Source organism: Lolium rigidum, chromosome 4 (genome assembly GCF_022539505.1).
Source record: "Lolium rigidum isolate FL_2022 chromosome 4, APGP_CSIRO_Lrig_0.1, whole genome shotgun sequence".
NCBI lineage: Eukaryota > Viridiplantae > Streptophyta > Magnoliopsida > Poales > Poaceae > Lolium > Lolium rigidum.
Genome location: NC_061511.1, coordinates 53,407,245 through 53,432,224, shown reverse-complemented (window position 1 = coordinate 53,432,224; position 24,980 = coordinate 53,407,245).

Here is a 24,980-nt window from a genome sequence, read left to right as displayed (position 1 = left end):
CCATCTGTAAATACGAGCGGTGGACGATCCATGTGATCTTATTGAGATCATGTATTCAAGTGAGTAAATGTGGGTGCTGAGATTTGAACTCTAGCGAGTGTACTCCATAATCACACACCAACTCAATGTATATGATGAGAGCGTTGAGATTTGAGCTCTAAAGAAGTGCACTCCTTAGTCTCACGTTAATTTTTTTTAATAAAACAATACCTTCATATGCGTAAATGTGAGCATATATAGTTGGACTCTAGTGATTGTACTCATTGAATGCAACCAACAAATTCACATGATTTTAATTTAATGAATATTATCTTATATGTGAATACTGAGATATGAATCGTATCGAGCACTCCTTAATAACACGATACGCGGCTTGGTATGGTGGCTTACCAAGCACACCCATTAAACATAGGTTGCATATTCTATGATTTTAGTAAAATTGCATCCATATGCATGCAAGATAATCTGAGAGTAAAGATTTTTTACTCAAGTAAACATGATAAAAGGTATGAGAGGGTTATACATGATTTTAATGGAAAAATGGAAACACCTTGTAGAGGGCTGAGATTCGAACTCAAGAAGATCACACCTTTAATCACACATTACAATATCACAAGATTTTAGTTAATGTATTATACCTTCATGTGTTAATGCGAGCGTTGGGATTTGAACGTTGGATAGTAGAGTTCTTAAACGCAACCTACATATTCACACAATTTTAAATTTAATGACATCTTCATCTGTAAATGCGAGCGGTGTATGTTCCACGAGATCTTATTGAGATCATGTATTCAAGTGAGTAAATGTGAGTGCTGAGATTTAAACTCGAGCGAGTGTACTCCATAATCACACACCAACTCAATGTATATGATGTGAGCGTTGAGATTTGAGATTTAAAGGAGTGCACTCCTTAGTCTCACGTCAAAAGATTTTAATAAAACAATATCTTCATATGCGTAAATGTGAGCGTATATAGTTGGACTCTAGTGATTGTACTAATTGAATGCAACCGACAAATTCACATGATTTTAATTTAATGAATATGATCTTGTATGTGAATACTGAGATACAAATCGTATCGAGCAGTCTTTAATAATACGATACGCGTCTTGATATGGTGACTTACCAAGCACACCCATTAAACATAGGTTGCCTATTCTATGATTTTAGTAAAATTGCATCCATATGCATGCATGATAATATGAGTGTAAAGATTTTTTACTCAAGTAAACATGATAAAAGGTATGAGAGGGTTATACATGATTTTAATGGAAAAATGGAAACTCCTTGTTGGTAAATGAGAGGGCTGAGATTCAAACTCAAGAAGATCACACCTTTAATCACACATTACAATATCACAAGATTTTAGTTACTGTAATATATCTTCATGTGTTAATGCGAGCGTTAGGATTTGAACGTTGGATAGTAGAGTCCTTAAACGCAGCCTACATATTCACACAATTTTAAATTTGATGCCATCTCCATGTGTAAATGCGAGCTGTGGACGTTCCACAGGATCTTATTGAGATCATGTATTCAAGTGAGTAAATGTGAGTGCTAAGATTTGAACTCTAGCGAGTGTAGTTCATAATCACACACCAACTCAATGTATATGATGAGAGCGTTGAGATTTGACCTCTAGAGGAGTGCACTCCTTAGTCTCACGTCAAAAGATTTTAATAAAACAATATCTCCATATGCGTAAATGTGAGCGTATATAGTTGGACTCTAGTGATTGTACTCCTTGAATGCAACCTACAAATTCACATGATTTAAATTTAATGGATGTCATCTCCATGTGTATATGTGACCATTGAGATATGAACCGTAGAGAGCACTCCTTAATAACACGATACACTGCTTGGTATGATGGTTTACCAAGCCCACCAATTAAGCATATGTTGCGTATTCTATGAATTTAGTAAAATGACAGACATATGCATGCAAGATAATTTGAGAGTTAAGATTTGTTTTACTCAAGTAAACACGATAAAAGGTTTAAGAGGGTTATACATGGTTTTTAGGCAAAATTTAAACTCCTTGTAGGTAAATGAGAGGGTTGAGATTACGAACTCAATAAGATCGCAACTTTAATCACATATAACAGTGTTACAAGATTTTAGCTATTATATCTTCATGTGTTAATGTGAGCGTTGAGATTTTAACTTTGGATAGTAGACTCCTTAAACCTCGTAGCTTACATGTTAACACAATTTAAATTTAATGCCATCTCCATGTGTAAATGCGAGCGGTGGACGTACGGGATCTTATTGAGATCATGTATTCAACTGAGTAAATGTGAGTGCTGAGATTTGAATCCTAGCGAGTGTACTCCATAATCACACACCAACTCAATGTATATGATTAGAGCGTTGAGATTTGACCTCTAGAGGAGTGCACTCCTTAGTCTCACGTCAAAATATTTTAATAAAAAAATATCTTCATATGCGTAAATGTGAGCGTATATAGTTGGACTCTAGCGATTGTACTCCTTGAATGCAACCTGAAAATTCACATGATTTAAATTTAATGGATGTCATCTCCATGTGTATATGTGACCATTGAGATATGAACCGTAGCGAGCACTCCTTAATAGCACGATACACTGCTTGGTATGATAGCTTACCAAGTGCACCAATTAAGCATATGTTGTGTATTCTATGAATTTAGTAAAATGACATCCATATGCTGCAAGATAATTTGAGAGTTAAGATTCTTTTTACTCAAATAAACACGATAAAAGGGTCAAGAGGGTTATACATGGTTTTAGGCAAAATTACACTCCTTGTAGGTAAATGAGAGGGTTGAGATTTGAACTCAATAAGATCGCACCTTTAATCACATATTACAATGTTACAAGATTTTAGCTATTATATCTTCATGTGTTAATGTGAGCGCTGAGATTTTAACTTCGGATAGTAGACTCCTTAAACACAACCTACATAAATTCCTTCTCCTCGTGTAAATGTGAGGGGTGGACGTTCCACGGGATCTTAATAAGATCATGTATTCAAGTGTGTAAATGTGAGTGTCAAGATTTGAACTCTAGCGAGTGTACTCCATAATTAAATAACATCTCCATGTGTGAATTTGAGTGTTGTGATTTGAACTCTAGTGAGTGTACTCCATAATCACGCCTTACAATTTTCATGGTACTTTTATGAAATGATGTCTTTGTGTGTGAATATGACCGTTGTGATTTGGAATCTAGAAAGCACTACTTCATAATATGATACGATATAATAATAGTTATGAAACAAAATATACAATTTCTGTAAGGTGAGAGTTGATATCTAAACTCTAGCAGGTGTATTCCTTAATCACATATCATTGCCTCTCATGATTGTAGTAAAATAAAATTCATTTCCATGCGCGATAATGTAAAATAATAATATATGAACTCTACTCAACATAGTTTCTTATATAACAAAAATGTGTTATCACTCTCATCTTGAATATAACATTATAAAAACATTTTCTTACAATAAATTTGGAAAAAAATATTCTCGTGACTAATATACTTAATCATTATAGGATCATGTGCATTTTAGACACCAGTTTGGAAAACATGGAAATATGAAGTCATAAGATCAAAATGTGAAAGGAAACCTACATACCTAAGTAGGTTAAGGTCTTGACAACAAATATTTAGTTAAACCATTATATTTGGAAGGTTTATCAACATGTTTTTAGCCCCATGGATTGGAAGTATCAATGAGAGAAGATTCCAACTAGAAAACGGTGAGAAAATAGCAAAATTCTTAAATTTATGCGTTTTTATTTAATTTGAGCAGCAAAAAACATCACACAATTATGTGGGGGTAATGCTCCTGAATCTTGTAAATATGATATTTTCTACCTTTACCAATCCAGAATATGCCATTGCAAGAAACAATAAAGGCAAAAAATAATTATCACAAGTATTTTCCATGCTTCCTCCTTTTCCTCACTCGGACGCTGTTGATACGTCTAAATGAGGGCTCAGATAGGTCTAGTAGCTTACCGAACTTGCCCAAATTTTGTTTTAGATGTTTCGGCACTCACTAGAAAGCCATGTGACTCGTTGGGAGGAAAAAATAGAAGAATTGAAAGGATTTATAGCTCCAACTGGCTAAAGGATGGAACTTTCTCTCTCTCATGCACCATTTTTTTACGTTTAAGAAGGTTGGCTTCTTCCAATTTTTACCAATCAATATAGAAAATATTATATGGAAGTGAAAGAGTATGTCAAGATATAAAGTTCCACCAGGAAATTTTGATTATGCCTTGAGCTCGGCATGGTTCTTTATACTCTTGGGTTTCTTGGGCGACCATAGGTAGCTATGGTCACAAAAATCTTCCAAGTTGTGGATCTGCTCCTGAAATTTTTTTTAAGGTTGGAGGATGCTTCAAGTTCCTCAAATAGTGAAATGGACAAGTACTTTGTTGGGCTTTCTCAAGGAGAACGTTGCTAGATCCACAAGACGTGTGCTATTTTTTACCACGGTCTTTCCAACGAAAGATTAGGGTCTATCCCCCATCCACCTCCCAATGAACTTGAATTCGGGATAAATCATGTATCTTTTCCTTGATTTTGGTTGTCAATATAGAGTTGGATTGTAAGATAGAAATGAACATTTTGCTTTCGTGATCATGTTTCTCTGATATAATATTGCAGTCTCAAATACACAATCTCCTCCCATATCTTCCAAATTATATAGGGACTTAAAAATTGGAACGTAATTTATTTGGTTCATATTGGAAAATAAAAATCCGTGGAAAATATCTAGCTAAAATACCAGAGGTCTAGGTAAGACACACATTTTTCAAGTTATGTAAATTGTTGCTAAATGGAAATGAAGAAAAAATTCCAAGAAATAGAAATTCCTAGAAACTAAATGAAATAGTAAACACAATTCTTGTATAAATGGTCCATGATGAGATATTTTATATGTCTCTTATTCCCTATTTTCTATATAATATTTTTTTAAATCCACTTGGATTTCTTGAAATATAAATAGCTGGGATTCCTTCCTCGCCAATTGACAAGGGATTAACTTGTCAATGCCTACGGGTTATAGGCTAGGGTTTAGTTAGAAGTAGAGGGCAAGTAGATCTCGAAGGTTTCAGCCGAAAAGTACTCGACGATTATGAAAACTAGGGTTTGAGAAACAATGATTCGATGATCTCCTCGTCCCTCGACTCCCCCTTTATATAAGAGGTGGAGCCGAGGGTTTCGTTTCGTACAAGTTACAGAGTCCGGAACGGTTTCTAACTCATCCCGCCAGATTACAAACAACACTTCCTATTACAACTCTACTTTCCTTAATATATCTTGGGCTCCCGAATCTTCTTATTCTTCGGGTAATGGGCCTTCATTAAACCCGGGTACTATTTTTGGCAAGCCCATTTGGGATGCCTATGTCGATAGCCCCGAGATTTTGCTTGAATCGTAGAGTCGGGGAAAATCTCCACCGTTTATTTTTATTTGACAATTTAAACTTTTCTATATTTCTTCATATAAATTTCTATATTGCACAGGGATACTCGGTAGTTGGGGCTAGTTCATCTGACGGATCAGGTACTAGTTAACTGCTCTAGTGGCAATCCGCAAAAACCTACTTCAAGATCACGTCCCTGGACATGATCTCGGGATACCGGTGCAAACTCCGACAGGTGCCGCTTAAGGTCTTACCATTCTGTCGAGTCCCAGTCAAATTTATCGAGTACCTAACGCGTCCGTTAGGATTTTTCTTCGTATCTGTTGATACGGATAAAAGTAGCAGAGCGCAGTCTTAGGCGATGCCACGCCCAGCAGAACGGATCTGGGGTCTTACCTTCGCAAATTTGCGGCATTCGGAAATTGATCGCAACTTTGGCGTTCGAGAATATATTGTCGAGTGCTTTTCCGGCTGTTGGAATGGCACATTTTATCGAGTCAAATATGACTTATATTAATCTCCCGATGGGAGTATATGTAGAGTTAATTATAACTCGAAATATACTCTCTTGCGTTTCTATCTTTCTTTCTTTTCCTTTTTTAATTTCATCGGGCACGCGAACAGCGTTCCCGATGGGAGTAGCCCCCGAGGCTACAGCCAAGAACTTGTGCTTGGTTGTAGGCTCAACATTTTAATCCACCTTGTCACTATATTGTCAGTATTTCCCGATATTCTCGTTTTTTTTTTTATATCTCTCGGGTGCGCGAACAGCGCTCCCGATGGGAGTAGCCCCCGAGGCTACAGCCAAGAACTTGTGCTTGGTTGTAGGCTCCCGCAATTTCTATATTGCCATAGTCAAAATTTTACTTTTACCGAAGTAGCCCCCGAGCATTTGGGCAAAAACTTTGTATTTGACCAAAGGCTTCCGAAGTATTCAGATGACTTCTCCTGTCGCCATTCTCCTTTTATTTTTTTTTGTCGACATACTTTCCTTTGTCAAATTCACTTCATCTCTATTAATAGTCGGGATTTTTCTGCCTTGTGGATCCATTGTTCCCACCACGTGGACACGTCGTGCAAGTGGGGGACACACGTCCTCCGCTTTTCCTGGCGCACGTTCGGTAACGCCTGTTCCATTCCATCTCAGTAAAAATACCTTTTTACCCTTTTATCTGCAAGATCCTTTTTTCACCACACGATTTCTTCATCCAACGGTCCATTGCTTCGCCCGATTCCTATATAAACCTTTCTTCAACCTCGGTTCACTCCTTCGCTTGCGCCGCACATCTGTTCCTCCTTGCAAAGACTCCCCTGCGCCCAACTCCTTCTGATCTTCCGCACGCACGAACATTGCTTTTCCAGTGCCGTTGATGCCACCGCGCACGCGACTCACTCGCCACAGCACTCCAGAATCCAAGATGGCTGCTGAAGATCTTGAGTGGGAGAGATCTAAAATCTCCAACCAAGATGTCAACATGCTGAAGAGGCTTGGCTTGATGAGGAAAGAAGACGCCATCCGCTTTCCCAGCGAAGAAAGCCACCCCAACCCTCCAATGGAGTACCGGGTTAGTTTCGTTGATCATCTCATCCACGGTCTTTCTACCCCAATTCACGATTTCCTCCGCGGCCTTCTCTTTGTCTATGGGATTCAGCTGCACCAGCTGACCCCCAATTCCATCCTTCATATTTCTATTTTCATCACACTGTGCGAATGTTTCCTTGGAATCACTCCTAATTGGGTTCTTTGGAAACGCATTTTCTGCCTCCGCCGCAATGGCTCGCACAACGCCACTTATAACATATGTGGTGTTGTTATCTGTGTCCGAACTGACGTTGATTACTTCGACGTCAAATTTCCTGATTCTGTCCAAGGATGGCGCAAAAGGTGGCTCTACATACACGAAGAAAGTGCCAACTCCGTAGAGCACAACATAGTCCCTTTTGACGGAAGTGCCAAAATTCAACGCCGCCGCTCCCGGGATGCTCGAAGCTTCCGAAGAAGAGAAAAGGCGACGAAGCACTTATGTCTCGTATTCATCGACTTCAAAATACTCGAGGCAAAGAGCTGTGCGGTGTCCAAATCACTGCCTACTTTCTTAGGATTAGAGTGCAGCCTCTTCAGGCTCGCAAAAATCCCCTTTGGACATATGCTGGTGACAATGACGCCAATAGGCTCTCCAATGATCTTTTTGTGAAGGACTTGGAAAAACTTATTGATGTCTACGGGAGCTTCTATTCTTGTAGACAGTGTTGGGCCTCCAAGAGCAGAGGTTTGTAGAACAGCAGCAAGTTTCCCTTAAGTGGATCACCCAAGGTTTATCGATCTCAGGGAGGAAGAGGTCAAAGATATCCCTCTCATGCAACCCCGCAACCACAAAGCAAGAAGTCTCTTGTGTCCCCAACACACCTAATAGGTGCACTAGTTCGGCGAAGAGATAGTGAAATACAGGTGGTATGAATAAGCGATAGCAACGGCACCGGAAAAGTGCTTTGCCCGGGACAGTAAACAAGCAAGTAGTAACGCGATAGAAACATGTAAACAATCGGTGATAGCAGTATTTAGGAACAAGACCTAGGGATTAGACTTTCACTAGTGGACACTCTCAACGTTGATCACATAACGAGAATAGATAAATGCATACTCTACACTCTTGTTGGATGATGAACACATTGCGTAGGATTACACGAACCCTCAATGCCGGAGTTAACAAGCTCCACAATAATGCTCATATTTTAGTAACCTTTAGTGTAAGATAGATCAAAAGACTAAACCAAGTACTAACATAGCATGCACACTCGTCACCTTCATGCATATGTAGGAGGAATAGATCACATCAATATTATCATAGCAATAGTTAACTTCGCAATCTACAAGAGATCATGATCATAGCATAAACCAAGTACTAACACGGTGCACACACTATCACCTTTGCACACGTGCAGGAGGAATAGAACTACTTTAATAACATTGCTAGAGTAGCACATAGATAAATTGTGATACAAACACATTGCAATCATAAAGATATATAAATAAGCACCTCACTATGCCATTCAACAGTGAATAAGTATTCTGTGAAATATAGCCTAAGAGACCCACACGGTGCACACACTCTGTCACCTTTACACACGTGGGACAAGGAGTCTCCGGAGATCACATAAGTAAAACTCACTTGACTAGCACAATGACATCTAGATTACAAGCATCATCATATGAATCTCAATCATGTAAGGCAGCTCATGAGATTATTGTATTGAAGCACATAGGAGAGAGATGTGATACGTCTCCAACGTATCGATAATTTCTTGTGTTCTATGCCACATTATTGATGTTATCTACATGTTTTATGCACACTTTATGTCATATTCGTGCATTTTCTGGAACTAACCTATTAACAAGATGCCGAAGTGCCGATTCTTGTTTTACGCTGTTTTTGGTTTCAGAAATCCTAGTAACGAAATATTCTCGGAATTGGACGAAATTAAAGCCCAGGGGCCTATTTTCTCACGAAGCTTCCAGAAGTCCGAAGGAGAGACGAAGAGGGGCCACGGGGTGGCCAAACCCTAGGGCGGCGCGGCCCCCCTTGGCCGCGCCGGCCTCGTGGTGTGGGCCCCCTGTGCCGCCTCTTGACTTGCCCTTCCGCCTACAAATAGCCTCCGTGACGAAACCCCCAGCACCGAGAGCCACGATACGGAAAACATTACGGAGACGCCGTCGCCGCCGATCCCATCTCGGGGGATCCTGGAGATCGCCTCCGGCACCCTGCCGGAGAGGGGATTCATCTCCCGGAGGACTCTACACCGCCATGGTCGCCTCCGGAGTGATGAGTGAGTAGTCTACCCCTGGACTATGGGTCCATAGCAGTAGCTAGATGGTTGTCTTCTCCCCATTGTGCTATCATTGTCGGATCTTGTGAGCTGCCTATCATGATCAAGATCATCTATATGTAATTCTATATGTTGCGTTTGTTGGGATCCGATGAATAGAGAATACTTGTTATGTTGATTATCAAAGTTATGCTTATGTGTTGTTTATGATCTTGCATGCTCTCCGTTATTAGTAGATGCTCTGGCCAAGTAGATGCTTTTAACTCCAAGAGGGAGTACTTATGCTCGATAGTGGGTTCATGCCTGCATTGACACCTGGGACAGTGACAAAAAGTTCTAAGGTTGTGTTGTGCTTGTTGCCACTAGGGATAAAACATTGATGCTATGTCTAAGGATGTAGTTGTTGATTACATTACGCACCATACTTAATGCAATTGTCTGTTGTTTGCAACTTAATATCGGAGGGGTTCGGATGATAACCTTGAAGGTGGACTTTTTAGGCATAGATGCGGTTGGATGGCGGTCTATGTACTTTGTCGTAATGCCCAATTAAATCTCACTATACTCATCATGATATGTATGTGCATTGTCATGCTCTCTTTATTTGTCAATTGCCCAACCGTAATTTGTTCACCCAACATGCTGTTCGTCTTATGGGAGAGACACCTCTAGTGAACTGTGGACCCCGGTCCAATTCTCTTTCTTGAAATACAATCTACTTGCAATACTTGTTTTTACTTGTTTTCTCTGCAAACAATCATCTTCCACACAATACGGTTAATCCTTTGTTACAGCAAGCCGGTGAGATTGACAACCTCATCTGTTTCGTTGGGGCAAAGTAGCTTGGTTGTGTTGTGCAGGTTCCACGTTGGCGCCGGAATCTCCGGTGTTGCGCCGCACTACATCCCGCCGCCATCAACCTTCAACGTGCTTCTTGGCTCCTCCTGGTTCGATAAACCTTGGTTTCTTTCTGAGGGAAAACTTGCTGCTGTGCGCATCATACCTTCCTCTTGGGGTTGCCCAACGAACGTGTGAAATACACGCCATCAAGCTCTTTTACGGCGCCGTTGCCGGGGAGATCAAGACACGCTGCAAGGGGAGTCTCCACTTCTCAATCTCTTTACTTTGTTTTTGTCTTGCTTTATTTTATTTACTACTTTGTTTGCTGCACTAAATCAAAATACAAAAAAATTAGTTGCTAGTTTTACTTTATTTGCTATCTTGTTTGCTATATCGAAAACACAAAAAAATTAGTTTACTTGCATTTACTTTATCTAGTTTGCTTTATTTACTATTGCTAAAATGGCCAACGCTGAAAATACTAAGTTGTGTGACTTCACAACCACAAATAATAATGATTTCTTATGCACACCTATTGCTCCACCTGCTACTACAGCAGAATTCTTTGAAATTAAACCTGCTTTATTGAATCTTGTCATGAACAATCAATTTTACGGAATTAGTTCGATGATGCTTGCTTGCCCATCTCAATAATTTTGTTGAACTATGTGAAATGCAAAAATATAAAGATGTAGATGGTGATATTATTAAACTAAAATTGTTCCCTTTCTCATTAAGAGGAAGAGCTAAAGATTGGTTGCTATCTCTGCCTAAGAATAGTATTGATTCATGGACTAAATGCAAGGATGCTTTTATTGGTAGATATTATCCCCCTGCTAAAATTATATCTTTGAGGAGTAGCATAATGAATTTTAAACAATTAGATACTGAACATGTTGCTCAAGCTTGGGAAAGAATGAAATCTCTGGTTAAAAATTGCCCAACCCATGGATCGACTACTTGGATGATCATCCAAACCTTCTATGCAGGACTAAATTTTTCTTCGCGGAATTTATTGGATTCAGCTCTCTGGAGGTACCTTTATGTCCATCACATTGGGGGCGGCTACAAAACTTCTTGATGATATGATGATAAATTACTCTGAATGGCACACGGAAAGAGCTCCACAAGGTAAGAAGGTAAATTATGTCGAAGAATCCTCCTCCTTGAGTGATAAAATTGATGCTATTATGTCTATGCTTGCGAATGATAGGACTAATGTTGATCCTAATAATGTTCCGTTAGCTTCATTGGTTGCACAAGAAGAACATGTTGATGTAAACTCCATTAAAAATAATAATTTCAACAACAATGCTTATCGGAACAATTCTAGTAATAACTATAGGCCATATCCTTATAATAATGGTAACGGTTATGCTAATTCTTATGGGAATTCTTACAACAATAATAGGAATTCACCCCTGGACTTGAAGCCATGCTTAAAGAATTTATTAGTACACAAACTGCCTTTAACAAATCTGTTGAGGAAAAGCTCAATAAAATTGATATTCTTGTTTCTAGAGTTGATAGTCTTGCCTCTGATATTGATCTTTTGAAATCGAAGGTTATGCCCAATAGGGACATTGAAAATAAAATTGTTACTACAGCAAATGCCATCCAAGTTAGAATTAATGAGAATATAAGATTAATGGCTGAAGCTGCGTGCTAGGTGGGATAGAGAAGAAAATGAAAAACTAGCTAAAGAGAAGAATATAGCTAAAGTTTGGACTATTACCACCACTAGTAATGATAATGCTACACATGTTGCTGCACCTCCTACTCATACTAATAAAAGAATTGGTGTTAGCAATGTTTCCACTTCTAATGCAAAGCGCGAAAAACTGCTGAACCGCTAAAGCTGCTGAAACCGCTTGCGATAAAGCCGCTGAAATTTTTTCCAACATTGGGGATGATGATCCCATTGCTTTAGATTATAATGGTTTGAATTTTGATGATTGCCACATCTCTGAAGTTATAAAGTTCTTGCAAAAACTTGCTAAAAGTCCTAATGCTAGTGCTATAAATTTGGCTTTCACGCATCATATTACAAATGCTCTCATAAAAGCTAGAGAAGAGAAACTAGAGCGCGAAGCCTCTATTCCTAAAAAGCTAGAAGATGGTTGGGAGCCCATCATTAAGATGAAGGTTAAAGATTTTGATTGTAATGCTTTATGTGATCTTGGTGCAAGTATTTACGTTATGCCGAAGAAAATTTATAATATGCTTGACTTGCCACCGCTGAAAAATTGTTATTTGGATGTTAATCTTGCTGATCATTCTACAAAGAAACCTTTGGGTAAAGTTGATAATGTTCGCATTACCGTTAACAATAATCTTGTTCCCGTTGATTTTGTTGTCTTGGATATTGAATGCAATGCATCTTGTCCAATTATATTGGGAAGACCTTTTCTTCGAACTGTTGGTGCTATTATTGATATGAGGGAAGGTAATATAAAATATCAATTTCCTCTCAAGAAAGGTATGGAACACTTCCCTAGAAAGAGAATGAAGGTACCTTATGATTCTATCATTAGAACAAATTATGATGTTGATGCTTCATCTCTCGATGTTACTTGATACACACTTTACGCGCCTAGCTGAAAGGCGTTAAAGAAAGCGCTTATGGGAGACAACCCATGTTTTTACCTACAGTACTTTGTTTTTATTTTGTGTCTTGGAAGTTGTTTACTACTGTAGCAACCTCTCCTTATCTTAGTTTTGAGTTTTGTTGTGCCAAGTTAAGCCGTTGATAGAAAAGTAAGTACTAGATTTGGATTACTGCGCAGTTCCAGATTTCTTTGCTGTCACGAATCTGAGCCCACTGCCCTGCAGGAAGCTCAGAAAATTATGCCAATTTACGTGCATGATCCTCAGATATGTACGCAACTTTCATTCAATTTGAGCATTTTCATTTGAGCAAGTCTGGTGCCATTTTAAAATTCGTCAATACGAACTGTTCTGTTTTGACAGATTCTGCCTTTTATTTCGCATTGCCTCTTTCGCTATGTTGGATGAATTTCTTTGATCCACTAATGTCCAGTAGCATTATGCAATGTCCAGAAGTGTTAAGAATGAGTGTGTCACCTCTGAATATGTCAATTTATATTGTGCACTAACCCTCTAATGAGTTGTTTCGAGTTTGGTGTGGAGGAAGTTTTCAAGGATCAAGAGAGGAGTATGATGCAACATGATCAAGGAGAGTGAAAGCTCTAAGCTTGGGGATGCACCCGGCGGTTCACCCCTGCATATATCAAGAAGACTCAAGCGTCTAAGCTTGGGGATGCCCAAGGCATCCCCTTCTTCATCAACAAATTATCGGGTTCCTCCCCGAAACTACATTTTTATTCGGCCACATCTTATGTGCTTTTTCTTGGAGCGTCGTTTTGTTTTTGTTTTTGTTTTGTTTGAATAAAATGGATCCTAGCATTCACTTTATGGGAGAGATACACACTCCGCTGTAGCTTATGGACAAATATGTCCTTGGTTTCTACTCATAGTATTCATGGCGAAGTTTCTCCTTCGTTAAATTTTTATATGGTTGGAATTGGAAAATGATACATGTAGTAATTGCTATAAATGTTTTGGGTAATGTGATACTTGGCAATTGTTGTGCTCATGTTTAAGCTCTTGCATCATATGCTTTGCACCCATTAATGAAGAAATACATAGAGCATGCTAAAATTTGGTTTGCATATTTGGTTTCTCTAAGGTCTAGATAATTTCTAGTTTTGAGTTTGAACAACAAGGAAGACGGTATAGAGTATTATAATGCTTTCAATATGTCTTTTATGTGAGTTTTGCTGTACTAGTTCATCCTTGTGTTTGCCTCAAACAACCTTGCTAGCCTAAACCTTGTATCGAGAGGGAATACTTCTCATGCATCCAAAATACTTGAGCCAACCACTATGCCATTTGTGTCCACCATACCTACCTACTACATGGTATTTTCCCGCCATTCCAAAGTAAATTGCTTGAGTGCTACCTTTAAAATTCCATCATTCACCTTTGCAATATATAGCTCATGGGACAAATAGCTTAAAAACTATTGTGGTATTGAATATGTAATTATGCACTTTATCTCTTATTAAGTTGCTTGTTGTGCGATAACCATGTTTACTTGGGGAACGCCATCAACTCATTGTTGAATTTCATGTGAGTTGCTATGCATGTTCGTCTTGTCCGAAGTAAGGGCGATCTACACTGAGTTGAATGGTTTGAGCATGCATATTGTGAGAGAAGAACATTGGGCCGCTAACTAAAGCCATGTTCCATGGTGGAAGTTTCAGTTTTGGACAAACATCCTCAAATCTCTAATGAGAAAAGAATTAATTGTTGTTGAATGCTTAAAGCATTAAAAGAGGAGTCCATTATCTGTTGTCTATGTTGTCCCGGTATGGATGTCTAAGTTGAGAATAATCAAAAGCGAGAAATCCAAATGCGAGCTTTCTCCTTAGACCTTTGTACTGGCGGCATAGAGGTACCCCTTTGTGATACTTGGTTAAAGCATATGTATTGCGGTGATAATCCGGGTAGTCCAAGCTAATTAGGACAAGGTGCGAGCACTATTAGTACACTATGCATGAGGCTTGCAACTTATAAGATATAATTTACATGATGCATATGCTTTATTACTACCGTTGACAAAATTGTTTCATGTTTTCAAAATCAAAGCTCTAGCACAAATATAGCAATCGATGCTTTTCCTCTATGAGGACCATTCTCTTTACTTTTATGTTGAGTCGGTTCACCTATTTCTCTCCACCTCAAGAAGCAAACACTTGTGTGAACTGTGCATTGATTCTTACATACTTGCTTATTGCACTTATTATATTACTCTATGTTGACAATATCCATGAGATATACATGTTATAAGTTGAAAGCAACCGCTGAAACTTAATCTTCTTTTGTGTTGCTTCAATACCTTTACTTCGAATTATTGCTTTATGAGTTAACTCTTATGCAAGACTTATTGATGCTTGTCTTGAAATGCTATTCATGAAAAGTCTTTGCTTTATGATTCACTTGTTTACTCATGTCATACACATTGTTTTGATCGCTGCATTCACTACATATGCTTTACAAATAGTATGATCAAGTTTATGATGGCATGTCACTCCAGAAATTATCTTTGTTATCGTTTTACCTGCTCGGGACGAGCAGAACTAAGCTTGGGGATGCTGATACGTCTCCAACGTATCGATAATTTCTTGTGTTCTATGCCACATTATTGATGTTATCTACATGTTTTATGCACACTTTATGTCATATTCGTGCATTTTCTGGAACTAACCTATTAACAAGATGCCGAAGTGCCGATTCTGTTGTTTTCGCTGTTTTTGGTTTCAGAAATCCTAGTAAAGAAATATTCTCGGAATTGGACGAAATTAAAGCCCGGAGGCCTATTTTCTCACGAAGCTTCCGGAAGTCCGAAGGAGAGACGAAGAGGGGCCACGGGGTGGCCAAACCCTAGGGCGGCGCGGCCCCCCCTGGCCGCGCCGGCCCGTGGTGTGGGCCCCTGTGCCGCCTCTTGACTTGCCCTTCCGCCTACAAATAGCCTCCGTGACGAAACCCCCGATGCCGAGAGCCACGATACGGAAAACATTGCGAGACGCCGTCGCCGCCGATCCCATCTCGGGGGATCCTGGAGATCGCCTCCGGCACCCTGCCGGAGAGGGGATTCATCTCCCGGAGGACTCTACACCGCCATGGTCGCCTCCGGAGTGATGAGTGAGTAGTCTACCCCTGGACTATGGGTCCATAGCAGTAGCTAGATGGTTGTCTTCTCCCCATTGTGCTATCATTGTCGGATCTTGTGAGCTGCCTATCATGATCAAGATCATCTATATGTAATTCTATATGTTGCGTTTGTTGGGATCCGATGAATAGAGAATACTTGTTATGTTGATTATCAAAGTTATGCTTATGTGTTGTTTATGATCTTGCATGCTCTCCGTTATTAGTAGATGCTCCGGCCAAGTAGATGCTTTTAACTCCAAGAGGGAGTACTTATGCTCGATAGTGGGTTCATGCCTGCATTGACACCTGGGACAGTGATGAGAAAGTTCTAAGGTTGTGTTGTGCTGTTGCCACTAGGGATAAAACATTGATGCTATGTCTAAGGATGTAGTTGTTGATTACATTACGCACCATACTTAATGCAATTGTCTGTTGTTTGCAACTTAATGCTGGAGGGGTTCGGATGATAACCTCGAAGGTGGACTTTTTAGGCATAGATGCGGTTGGATGGCGGTCTATGTACTTTGTCGTAATGCCCAATTAAATCTCACTATACTCATCATGATATGTATGTGCATTGTCATGCTCTCTTTATTTGTCAATTGCCCAACTGTAATTTGTTCACCCAACATGCTTGTTCGTCTTATGGGAGAGACACCTCTAGTGAGCTGTGGACCCCGGTCCAATTCTCTTTACTGAAATACAATCTATCGCAATACTTGTTTCTACTTGTTTTCTCTGCAAACAATCATCTTCCACACAATACGGTTAATCCTTTGTTACAGACAAGCCGGTGAGATTGACAACCTCACTTGTTTCGTTGGGGCAAAGTAGCTTGGTTGTGTTGTGCGGGTTCCACGTTGGCGCCGGAATCTCTGGTGTTGCGCCGCACTACATCCCGCCGCCATCAACCTTCAACGTGCTTCTTGGCTCCTCCTGGTTCGATAAACCTTGGTTTCTTTCCGAGGGAAAACTTGCTGCTGTGCGCATCATACCTTCCTCTTGGGGTTGCCCAACGAACGTGTGAAATACACGCCATCGGTATTGAATATGTACTTATGCACTTTATCTCTTATTAAGTTGCTTGTTGTGCGATAACCATGTTTTACGGGGACGCCATCAACTATTCTTTGTTGAATATCATGTGAGTTGCTATGCATGTCCGTCTTGTACGAAGTAAGAGAGATCTGCCACCTTAATGGTTGGAGCATGCATATTGTTAGAGAAGAACATTGGGCCGCTAACTAAAGCCATGAATCATGGTGGAAGTTTCAGTTTTGGACACATATCCTCAATCTCATATGAGAATAATAATTGTTGCCACATGCTTATGCATTAAAGAGAGTCCATTATCTGTTGTCCATGTTGTCCCGGTATGGATGTCTAAGTTGAGAATAATCAAAAGCGAGAAATCCAAAATGCGAGCTTTCTCCTTAGACCTTTGTACGGGCGGCATGGAGGTACCCCATTGTGACACTTGGTTAAAACATGTGCATTGCAAAGATCCGGTAGTCCAAGCTAATTAGGACAAGGTGCGGGCACTATTAGTACACTATGCATGAGGCTTGCAACTTGTAAGATATAATTTTCATAACTCATATGCTTTATTACTACCGTTGACAAAATTGTTTCATGTTTTCAAAATAAAAGCTCTAGCACAAATATAGCAATCGATGCTTTCCTCTTTGAAGGACCATTCTTTTTACTTTTATGTTGAGTCGGTTCACCTATCTCTCTCCACCTCAAGAAGCAAACACTTGTGTGAAGCTGTGCATTGATTCTTACATACTTGCATATTGCACTTGTTATATTACTCTATGTTGACAATTATCCATGAGATATACATGTTACAAGTTGAAAGCAACCGCTGAAACTTAATCTTCCTTTGTGTTGCTTCAATACCTTTACTTTGATTTATTGCTTTATGAGTTAACTCTTATGCAAGACTTATTGATGCTTGTCTTGAAGTACTATCCATGAAAAGTCTTTGCTTTATGATTCACTTGTTTACTCATGTCATTACCATTGTTTTGATCGCTGCATCCACTACATATGTTTACAAATAGTATGATCAAGGTTATGATGGCATGTCACTTCAGAAATTATCTTTGTTATCGTTTTACACATCGGGACGAGCGAGAACTAAGCTTAGGGATGCTTGATACGTCTCGACGTATCAATAATTTCTTATGTTCCATGCCATATTATTGATGATACCTACATGTTTTATGCACACTTTATGTCATATTCGTGCATTTTACGGAACTAACCTATTAACAAGATGCCGAAGTGCCGATTCTTTGTTTTACTGCTGTTTTTGGTTTCGAAATCCTAGTAACGAAATATTCTCGGAATTGGACGAAATCAAGACCCGGAGTCCTATTTTGCCACGAACCTTCCGGAAGACCGAAAGGGATACGAAGTGGGGCCACGAGGGGCTGCCACCATAGGGCGGCGCGGCCCAGCCCTTGGCCGCGCCGACCTGTGGTGTGGGGCCCCGTGTGGCCCCCACGTTGCCCTTCCGCCTACTTAAAGCCTCCGTCGCGAAACCCCGATGCGAAAAAACCACGATACGGAAAACCTTCCGGAGACGCCGCCGCCGCCAATCCCATCTCGGGGGATTACGGAGATCTCCTCCGGCACCCTGCCGGAGGGGATTCATCTCCCGGAGGACTCTACACCGCCATGGTCGCCTCCGGAGTGATGAGTGAGTAGTTCACCCCTGGACTATGGGTCCATAGCGGTAGCTAGATGGTTGTCTTCTCCTCATTGTGCTTCATTGTTGGATCTTGTGAGCTGCCTAACATGATCAAGATCATCTATACTGTAATACTCTATGTTGTGTTTGTCGGGATCCGATGGATAGAGAATACCATGTTATGTTAATTATCAAGTTATTACATATGTGTTGTTTATGATCTTGCATGCTCTCCGTTATTAGTAGAGGCTCGGCCAAGTTTTTACTCTTAACTCCAAGAGGGAGTATTTATGCTCGATAGTGGGTTCATGCCTGCATTGACACTGGGACGGTGACGAGAAAGTTCTAAGGTTGTGTTGTCTTGTTGCCACTTGGGATAAAACATTGGCGCTATGTCCGAGGATGTAGTTGTTGATTACATTACGCACCATACTTAATGCAATTGTCATGTTGCTTTGCAACTTAATGCTGGAAGGGGTTCGGACGATAACCTGAAGGTGGACTTTTTAGGCATAGATGCGGTTGGATGGCGGTCTATGTACTTTGTCGTAATGCCCAATTAAATCTCACTGTACTTATCATGACATGTATGTGCATTGTTATGCCCTCTCTATTTGTCAATTGCCCGACTGTAATTTGTTCACCCAACATGCTTTTATCTTATGGGAGAGACACCTCTAGTGAGCTGTGGACCCCGGTCCATTCTTTAATCATTGAAGTACAAATCTGCTGCAATACTTGTTTTTCTTGTTTTCTCTGCAAACAATCATCTTCCACACAATACGGTTAATCCTTTGTTACAGCAAGCCGGTGAGATTGACAACCTCACTTGTTTCGTTGGGGCAAAGTACTTTGGTTGTGTTGTGCAGGTTCCACGTTGGCGCCGGAATCCCTGGTGTTGCGCCGCACTACATCCCGCCGCCATCAACCTTCAACGTGCTTCTTGGCTCCTCCTGGTTCGATAAACCTTGGTTTCTTTCTGAGGGAAAACTTGCTGCTGTGCGCATCATACCTTCCTCTTGGGGTTCCCCAACGAACGTGTGAAATACACGCCATCATCCCTCTTGCCTCTTAGATAGTCGCGAACGGCATGCCAGAAGATACCATGATGCCAATCCGTGGGACAAGAGTCACCGCCACCATCATCACTCCCCTCAGTAAATTTGGCGACCTCATCGGCCGAATCTTGATCTCCGCCTTGCGAAACCCAAAATCGCCCATGAGTAGCCACCAACGGCTCTATGTATATCCATCTGCGAGAAGATCTATGTCCGAGCAATCTGTACAAACAGTGTTTGACACCCTCTGCACGGACGTAATTGGTGCAACCAATGTTCTACTCTCTCTATTTAAAAATGTAAGATGTTGGAGTATTGATACGTCCAATTTGCATCACTATTTTATATCATAATTTGTTGTTATTCATTGATATATTTCATATTTGGAGATAATACTTATGTTATTTCATCTATTTTGCATGTTTCATGATTATTGGAGGATCGCGCACGGAGCCGGGATTACTGCTGGAAAAAGCACCGTCGAACGCAATATTTCGGAAGATCAACAATTGACGGGAATTATACGAAAAATCCTATTTTTCCGGATGACGAAGGGAGCCGGAAGGGGGAGCGAGGAGGGCCGCCATGGGCCCCCTCACAGGCCGGCGCGGCCCTGCCCTGGCCGCGCCGCCACTGTGAGGAGGGGGCCCACGGCCCCTCTCGCCTCCTTTTCTTCGCGTATGCCTTCGTCCCGAAAACCTAAGCTCCGAGGGTACGTCGCGAAGAGCCACGGCCGCCTCGCGGGGCGGAGAACACCGAGAGAGAAAGAGCTCTCCGGCGGGCTGAGATCTGCTGGGAAATTCCCTCCCGGAGGGGAAATCGACGCCATCATCACCGTCATCGAGCTGGACATCATCTCCATCACCATCATCATCATCTTCATCATCATCACCGCCGTCTCCACCGCTGCACCTCGTCACCGCTGTAACAATTTGGGGTTTGATCTTGTTTGTTTGATAGGGGAAACTCTCCCGGTGTTGATTTCTACTTGTTATTGATGCTATTGAGTGAAACCGTTGAACCAAGGTTTATGTTCAGATTGTTATTCATTATCATATCACCTCTGATCATGTTCCATATGATGTCTCGTGAGTAGTTCGTTTAGTTCTTGAGGACATGGGTGAAGTCTAAATGTTAGTAGTGAAGTATGGTTGAGTAATATTCAATGTTATGATATTTAAGTTGTGGTGTTATTCTTCTAGTGGTGTCGTGTGAACGTCGACTACACGACACTTCACCTTTATGGGCCTAGGGGAATGCATCTTTTACTCATTTGCCAATTGCGGGGTTGCCGGAGTGACGAAACACTGAGCCCCCGTTGGTATATCGATGCGGAAGGGATCGCGGGATCTCGAGTTTAAGGTCTGTGGTTAGATTTATCTTAATTACCTTCTTGTAGTTGCGGATGCTTGCAAGGGGTATAATCACAAGTATGTATTAGTCCTAGGAAGGGCGGTACATTTGCATAGGTTCACCCACACAACACTTATCAAAACAATGAAGATTAATTAGCCGTATGTAGCGAAAGCACTAGACTAAAATCCCGTGTGTCCTCGAGAACGTTTGGTCATTATAAGTAAACAAACCGGCTTGTCCTTTGTGCTAAAAAGGATTGGGCCACTCGCTGCAATTATTACTCTCGCACTTTACTTACTCGTACTTTATTCATCTGTTACATCAAAACCCCACGAATACTTGTACGTGAGCATTTACGGTGAATCCTTCATCGAAACTGCTTGTCAACACCTTCTGCTCCTCGTTGGGATCGACATTCTTACTTATCGAAGATACTTGCGATACACCCCTATACTTGTGGGTCATCAAGACTATTTTATGGCGCCGTTGCCGGGGAGTGAAGCGCTATTGGTAAGTGGAATTGGTAAGGGAAATTTCTACTGTTTGTGCTGATTTTATTTCTGCCTGCTGCTATAATTCATTATGGAGAGATCTTCTCTTGAGTGTTTATTTGGGAAATCTACTACTACTGCAAAGGTAGTGGATGAGGCGCCAGGTAAGGAAGAAATACCATACAAAATACCTATGAAAATTATTGAACGCGTAGTGGGTAACCGTTATACAGGGGATGGAACTGTCCACCCTGGAGATCATTTACTGTTCTTACATGAATTATGCGGTTTATTCAAGTGTGCAGGTATTGCTATGGATGAAGTGAGGAAGAAACTATTCTCTGTATCGCTGTCTGGTAAGCGGCGCATTGGTATAAATTACTGGATAATAGGGATTCTCTTGAATGGAATGATATTGTGCCCCGGTTTTATTCTAAGTTCTATCCTCCAAGTGAGATTCACAAAGATCGGAATCGCATATATAATTTTTGGCCTCATGAAGGAGAAAGTATTGCCCAAGCGTGGGGGAGATTGAAGTCTTTAATGCTCAAATGCCCCATTCATGAGCTTCCTGGTAATATTATTACTGATAATTTCTATGCAAGACTTTCTTTTCAAGACAAGACCTTGCTGGATACTTCTTGTTCTGGATCATTTACACGCAACAAGGAAGAGTTTAAAAGGGACCTTCTTAATCGGATCCAAGAAAATACTGAAGGATGGGAGAACGACAAGGATAGAGAATCAGGTATAAATTATGATTATAAATGCATTGAACCTTTTATGGATACTGATAAATTTCGTAATATGAGTGCTACTTATGGAGTGCCCTAATGGAAAGTTCAATCTTCAGAAGAGTCTACTCGTTTCATCCTAAAGAAAACTACAATCTTGGTGAGTGCTGGTGGTCTAGAGCAGCAGTTCTTTGTCCATGCTCAGGTCTGATTATCTCAGTCAGATCATATTTGCAGTTTGCTCAGGTATATTCAGGCAGCTATCCTGTACTGTGGAGTGCAGATGCAGGGGACTGTTTGGCAGCCTGATTTTGGATTGAACAGGAACTTGGTTGTGATATTTGGTGATTGTGAAGTGGTTCTGTCTGCTTTGGGTGGTGTAACACTGAACTCTGATGGTCTAAACTTTGAGCTGTCCCCTGTCACTTCTGATGATTCGCATGGACCTGAGTTTGGAGTTGCGCGCTATCACTGTTCCTCAGCATGTGGAAGTCTCCAGCCAATGCAAACTGAACTGCAGGAGGAACGTGAGGATCAAGCTCATGTTAGCAAAGCTCGGGTAATGCTACAGAACATATACTGGCAGATCAGATTTCAAATCCTATCCACTAAATAAAAAGATTTCAAACCCTATCCACGCTCCCGTGTCAAGCTCGGCTTGTCCATCTGCTACCCGTAAGCTTGGTAAAACTGGTACTGCTCTTTCTACCAAAGGTTTGCGCGGAGGATTGCGCAATGATAACTGGTAAGGATTCTCGCAGAAAAACCTCCCAGGTCCCCTTGGCGCCCAAACCAGCAGTGATGCAGATCAAGATGATGCAGCAGATCAGGGTGGAGCAGTGCGATGTGGATCCTGTGGAACTTACTGAAGATAAACTACTCTGTCCACGTGCCTAGTTGCAGTCGTGTTTTAGTTGCTGTCGTTCATTTTTCTGCTTATCATAATGCACACTTGTCCTGCTATGAACAATAGTAATTGGAGTGTTTTAGTTGGAACATCCGGGGTGTTAATGCTGAATATAATTTCACTGTACTCCGTAATAAGTTGCAAGAAACTAAGAAATCTTCGTCTGATAATTTTTCTATCCGCAAGTTTGCTCCTAGACGTTTGAATCACTTCGAGAATTCTATAATTCTCAAAATGTCTAGGAGTTTGCGTAAAGAGTTTCATGAGAATGATATTTCTCTGCAGAGCATCAACGACCCCATCATGGTGGAAGATTAACTTTTGTTAATTCAGCGTGGACAGACCATGGTGTCATTGTTTATGGGAAAAGAAAGACAGAAGGTCCCATGATGCTCTTGCAGCCTGGGAGATGGTCTGCAAGCCAAAGGACAAGGGAGGGTTAGGGGTGATCAATCTGGAGATACAGAACGATGCACTCCTTATGAAACATCTATTCAGAGCATCTCCAGTCGCGTCCTCCAAACCGTCCCCCAAAGCGATTTGGGGCGCGCCGGACAAAAAAAGCGTTCCAGCCGCGTCCCCCAAAGCCCTTTTTTGTCCGGCGCGGCCCGATGCGGTGTCCGGCGCCCCGAGCCCGTCCCCGTCCCACAGGGGACGCTCCGGGGACGCCGGACACAACGAACAGCGAGGCGGGGAGTGGCGGGGCCGACGCGTCAGCGGCACAGTTAATTTTAACCTAACCGTCGCCTACCTCGCGACGGAAGTTGTTCGCGCGCAGTGACACACGGCGGCATCTTTGCGCTTAATGGCGACGGAGGGGCAGGCGAGACGTCTCGTCGGTGCTGCGCGGCCTCCACGCGTCGCCGGCGTTCGCACGCCACCGCCCGTTCCCGCGCGATCTTCCCGCCTCTTCTCGTCTGTTCCCGCGCTTTCTTCCCGACGCCGGCGTCTATAAAAGGTCTCCCGGCTCATCAATGGTAGCCACCACACCCCGCCGGCAACAAACACAGCCCTCGTCGCTCCACAGCCGTCTCCTCCATCACCCCGCCGGCAACAAACACAGCCCTCGTCGCTCCACGGCCGTCTCCTCCATCACCAATGGCGAACCGCCCCGGCGATGGCCACTTCCCTCCACCGCCGTCTCCTCCATTGACGAGCCGGCAGCGGCGTGCGGCACTCGAGGAGGCGCTCGAGGAGGAGGCCCGCCGGCGGCGTGAGGCGCAGCGGCGGCGGATCTTGCGGCGTTCTCCGCCCCTGCCTCCGCCGCTGAGGAGGCCGCGGCGGCAGCAGCGTGGCAGGAGCAGCAGTGCGACATCGTTGCGGCGTTCGACGCCTCGACGGGACAAGAGGCGCGACGGCGCCGGTTCCGGGAGGACATGGAGCAGCGATGGGCTGACGAGCGCCGGCGCCGGCGCGATGGCCGGCAGGCGCTGTTCCGTGAACGGCGTGACTCGATCGAGCGCCGGCGGCGTGAGTCGATCGAGCTCCGGCAGCAGGCGACGGCGGAGGAGCGTCGACAGCGGGAGTCGGCGCTTACGGCGCTATGGGGGAGGCGGGCGGAGCAGTTGGCGGCGGCCGACGCGTATGCGGCGGCGATGATGGAGGCGCCAACAGATGTGGAGGAGGAGGCGCCAATGGAGGAGGAGGCCGAGGCGGAGGAGACCGAGGTGGAGGACGACGACGGCGGCGGCGACGAGTTCGGCCGGTCCGGCGGCGACGCCCCGCACCCGGACGAGACGGCCGATCAGCAACGCGCCCTCGTCGAGTCCTTCGAGTCGGAGAAGAAGCTCCGGGACGACGCCCGTGCCCGCGAAGGCGGAGATTCGTCGCGCCATCGAGCTCTCCCTCCTGCCCGGCCCGGCGGGGGAGGGCGGAGGAGGACTATCGGCGGGAGCGGCACCGTCGGCCACCGCCG